Source organism: Ischnura elegans, chromosome 4 (genome assembly GCF_921293095.1).
Source record: "Ischnura elegans chromosome 4, ioIscEleg1.1, whole genome shotgun sequence".
NCBI lineage: Eukaryota > Metazoa > Arthropoda > Insecta > Odonata > Coenagrionidae > Ischnura > Ischnura elegans.
In genome coordinates, this window is record NC_060249.1 from 116,995,727 (window position 1) to 117,001,115 (window position 5,389).

At 42.8% G+C, this 5,389-nt stretch overlaps 1 non-coding gene across 1 annotated transcript; it reads left to right on the forward strand.

The window, feature by feature from the left end:
- The first annotated feature begins 1,893 nt into the window (after positions 1-1,893).
- Trnad-guc lies at positions 1,894-1,965 on the forward strand. Its single transcript has one exon. It is a non-coding gene; the product is annotated as a tRNA-Asp (tRNA).
- Positions 1,966-5,389: the final 3,424 nt, after the last annotated feature.

Consider the following 5,389-nt stretch of genomic DNA (forward strand, 5'->3'; position numbering starts at 1 on the left):
TTGGAAACATCATCTCATCAACTTTCACGTAGCAGGCAGGGATTATATTAAATTACTATTAATATTAAAAGTATAATACGACTTAATTCTTCCTCACCTACTCGGCGACATTATATTTGAATTGGAGTATTGCTGACACCTTCGGATTTAGGACCTCATGCTGGAAATCGATTGCCTTGTTGCTGGAATCGGTGCTTCGACATGAAGACTGCTCATGACACGTACGCGAAATAATTGCCTCAGAGAAAACAACGCAGCGCAACTCCCGTAAGATCTCACTGTGATCCCCAACACCCAACACACCGCGGAAGACTTGGTAGAATATGACATCCCTATAAAATCTTGAATTCTGCAAATGTCATTGGAGCTAGATACACATGGTAAATATGATGTAATTTGTCTCACGATGCAGAATCGACGAAATTGGCATTTACAATTCGCTATTGAATTTGTGATTTGGCATCTCCCAATCAATCAGCCATTCGTCATGGTGCATTCTTTGACGGCATGCTGCTGTTCATAGTATGCACTTACATTACATATAGAGCCAATCCGCTTTGATAACCTTATGTTTTATCTATTTTTTTTTATTCCTTTTCCATTGAGTAACAATGCCTTTTTCGAACCTTTTATATTTATTTTTATACTTCCTAAAAACTTATCGTGATCACTTTTTCCTGCGGTTAAGGGATCACTTTAGTCGTCATTATTGTATGCCCACAATTTTATTCTTAAACTTTACCTCCTGCAATTCTCTGTTTTCATCCACACTTCCCGACCTGCTGCACCGCTCATCATCTAAGGAAGCGGTGCTCACTTTTCGTTTCTCCAAATTTTTCTTCACCGTAGCCGTAGTCGAGGGACTTCTTATCAATGCCACTGATTGACAAATTTTTAACTGAGAACGTTCCCTGCAGCGAAAAACACCTGTGGGGCAGTGGATGCGTGAACCAATGCATAAATAATTCCCAGGTGAGAAGCCTCTGAGGAAGAGGAAGGCCTATAGGTACTCCTTGTACATCAGACCCTTCTAAAGCAGCTTCCGTGCTCGTCCAAAATCGGTCGATCGGTTGCTGACTTCCTCCTCAAATTAGGGGTTTTCGGTAATGTATGTTGAGAGATAGCTTTTGTCTCTCAATGGTTGGTGAAATTTTAAACGCCGCATATTTTGTTGCTCATTAACTTCTCCTCCTATGTTTTTCATCATAATGCTATTGATATTCGGGTAAGAGAACATACTGGCATAGTGCTGGCTGGCTATCATTTCACTCGAGCAAACGTACTAACACAACGGATCACCTCTATTCGGCCATGACACCTAATTTAGTGCTGCCACCTGGATTCCCTTCCGGATGCCAATAAGTCATTTTCCATTCCACGTTTTGGACGGAGAAATGGGCAAATGGCCCGCACTCTGGCGGAGTAATAGGAAACCAGTACGTCTGCGCTCGACGACGAATCGTCCAGTGCAGTAATAGTCGCTCTGCCGCCCGAGAAATCGTGGCTCACTTTTCGCAGTTCCTGAGGACCATAGCCCATCTAGATACACATTTGAGATAAGATTGATTTTAAGTGAACTCTCAAGAAGCTGCCGAGTCGCCCGAACTCGTTCATTATGGGCGGTTTAAGACTTGAGGTATATTCATTCGAATCCAGCGCCAGCCGAGTTAAAGTTGGCGAGTTCGGGAGACAATTTACAGGATTCGATCTACCGCCTAAGTTGTCACAATTCAACTGCGAGCTGTAATTACAGTTTACCACATCGATTACACTTTACATCGATTATAATCGATGCCAATCGATACCTTGTCTATCCTATCATTTTACGTGGTAACATGATCAGAGTAACGACGAGATTAGGTTTTACGTTTAATTTCACCGTCCGCCACAAAGTCCTCGGTAGTATAGTGGTCAGTATCCCCGCCTGTCACGCGGGAGACCGGGGTTCGATTCCCCGCCGGGGAGAATTTTTTCTCGATTTTTTAAAACGTACTTTTTTGTCTAACGTTCAAAGTATTATGAGAGAGCCTAATTGTTATGGTATAAACGATCTCAAGGATAAGATAGGGAAATAAACTTGAGAACCAATATATTTAAGATGTTGTTTTTCCCTGTATAAAAAACGACCATTACACCTGCGATATTTTAGCTGTAGGGTATATTGACTCGGAAAAACTCTGCATATACGGGTAATAACTTGCTAAATTTGAACGTATTAGCCATCTGCATGCATTTCTTGGCATGTCATAACTCATGCACAAATGACTTAGTACGCGAACTCTTCGTTTCCTATTACTAAACAATAGTTTCCTTTGTATGGTAACATGTCCGTATACTTAGATCTCTCCTAGTTTCTAGTTTGACCACACCTTCCTGTCCTGTGCACTTGGACTGCGTCCGGCAAGCGAGTGTGTCTGATTAAGGCTAGGATGCGTGCTGCATGCCTGGTGAGGAATCACCCCGCCGTGCAACACACACCCTGGTGGTGACTTGCATGTTACCTCATACATGTAGACAGGGGCGCAGCTAGGAATTAAGGCTAGGGGGGGGGGTTTTAGGCGCAAGTAATACTTACGGGTGTGGGGGTATTGCATACCTACCACGGTAAGCAAGAGTTGCGGGGGCCCTCCTCCAGAAAATTTTGAAGAATAATGGTTCAAAATGGCGAGGTTTACGGCCTTCTGAGGGATATTTGATAAATCCTAACACTATTCTATAAGTAATACTGATTCAAATAAGTAAAATGGATTAAACTTAAAAATTTCTCTGAGCTCTGGGGGGGAGGGGGTTTTATCCCCCAAACCCCCCTTCGCTGCGCCACTGCGTGTAGATATATGTTGCAAGTAGTAAACGTTGATTTAACAATGCAAGCAAATAAAATATTTACGGCTAGCTTTTGACAATCAATTGCAATAGAGGGATTAATACTAAGCCAGAAAATTTGATTTTTTTCTCTAACGAGATTAGATGAGAATATCCTTGTGTTGCCTTTGTCATTTCTTTGGTGTGTGTTTTACCTCTGCCACCACGAAGCGTTTTGGCACTTTCTGGATATCAGCGTCTGAGCACAGCCATACTCGAAGTTCGAGTGCATGCATTCGATTCCACCTCCAACCGAGTGAAAGTAGGTGAGCTTCGGATGCGCTTTGCAGGGCTCTGATTGTGTGTGGGGCACTTGTGCTCGCAATCAAGTGGCGCCTCTTTATATAAGGCGCGTGTTGCACAGAGGTGGTGAGGATTTTGGGATCAACCACTGTCGCTGCAAGTCCTGCATGCTGCTGCTTCCAGCTCCGCCGCGCCATTCAGTGGCCTGCAACCATACTAAGGTAAAGAAAGACTTCTCTCTACACCATTCCTCTCTTTATCCAGCCGTGTTCTCCTGGTACCTCCTCTCTTGTGCAGAATTAATCATTTTGAAGTCTTGCTCTCTCCTTGTCATCTCACTTTGTGAGGCACCTACTACTTCATGACACATAGGTGATGGAATATAGCCCGAAAACGGATGTTTTGGTTTTTCCGGAAGTTGTTTGCTAGTTTTTTCGTCAGTTAATATTTAAATAACATTTCTTTAGACATTTACGTTATTTTACAACCATAAATTAGGTTTTAATGAATTTTCTTTAACCTTAAAAAGATCAAAATTTTAGCCAGTGCAGAAGAGACCCCCTGTGCAGGAGGCACCCCCTGCCACAAGGGCTGGTCTGGTAGAGTTAAGCCCATTAGAGATCCTTATGGTGAGGGAAAGTGCCCAAGAGCAAGACATCCAGGTAGAAATAATTATTTTGGGTAAATACCAGAGTCAGCGTGCAAAACGTTCCCGCACTCCAAGGATTAATCTCCTCTTATTTATGAAATGGCAGTTTTACATTCTTTCAGTACTTTAAAAGTTAATTGTCTGATTACTAATAAATCGATAAATTTTTGGTGATACAAAAGTAGGAAATGCAGCGAATACAGTAATTGTAGGAGAGTAAAAGAAAGTTCCTATTGGGTTAAAAAAGAATAAGGTCTAGGCTTCGAAGAAACCAGAAGAAATTCACAATTACACAGTGTTAACACAAATTAATGGTAAGGTTTTGAACATGGCATAAATGAAAACATAATTACTTGCAGTTTATGTTTTTGTTTTTCGAATTAGTCGTCTCAAACAGTTTTTTACGTAATTAATACGATTCAACATGTTCGCCCTTAGTCTCTCGACAAATGTCAAAACGATATAGAAATTAGGTCCAAGCATTAGTTAATATTGCTCCGTTAATGATTGCCATTGCTTCGTAAATACAGTTCACTGTTTTAGGCCGCGATATTTTACATAAACAACGTGTTTGTTATACCCCAACAGGAAAACATCTCAAGGTGAGAGATCTGGTATCTTCCTATGAATTACTGAAACCACACCTTTCTCTCATGAATATCCTGTATTTCGGGTATGGGGTTTGTGTATGAGGTGTGCCCTTTGACCACCGCTGACTGCCTTGGATGTCCGTTTTGGGATTTGCCCTTTCGATGCGTGCCTGTAGGTGGGGGTGGCGGAGCACTTCCCCTTTCGTTTGTCACTCACCCAAGCGATGCCATTCACTCATTCATTCTCGCCCGTTCACTCCGACGACCATGGGAATGGAAGAGCAAGACGGGTGTGGTGTTCGTTCGCATGGAGCGCCGATTGTGCACCGCCGCCTTGCGGGCAGTGGGCCAATGGAGAGAGACTGACGGTGTGGGGAGAACACCTCGTGTGCCACCGTGGTATTCGGGGGGGGGGGGGGAGATATTCGCTCCTTCGAAAAGGTGAAGTACATCCCTCGCGAGAGCTTCGAGAATTCGACAATTTTGAGCCTGGGGACTACATGAAAAAGAAATGATAGGTAATCCATGGACCCATTCTATTCCATTGAGTCTAAATTTCTGTTAAATACAAACATAGTTACAGACAGTGGCGCAGCGAGGGGGGTTTTGGGGGATAAACACCCCCCCCCCCAGATCTCAGAGAAATTTTTAAGTTTAATCCATTTTACTTTATTGGATCAGTATTAATTATAGCATAGTGTTAGGATTAATCAAACATCCCTCAGAAAGCCGTAAAATTCACCATTTTGAACCATTACTCTTAAAATTTTTCTGGAGGAGGGCCCCCGAAACTCCTGCTTACCCTAGCGTGTATGTAATACCCCCCACACTCCTAAGTATTACTTGCGCCTAAACCGTAATTCGTACTTCATTCTTAGCTGCGCCCCTGGTTACAGATAGCAATTGAAACTAAGAGACAGGAACAGAAACACATGACAATGACGGAGCGTGGCGTGGAGATGGAATGACGTATAATGATGGAATGATAAATACATGTATGCAATGATGGTAACGAGGGGCTAGGAGGAAGAGGGGACTATTGGTC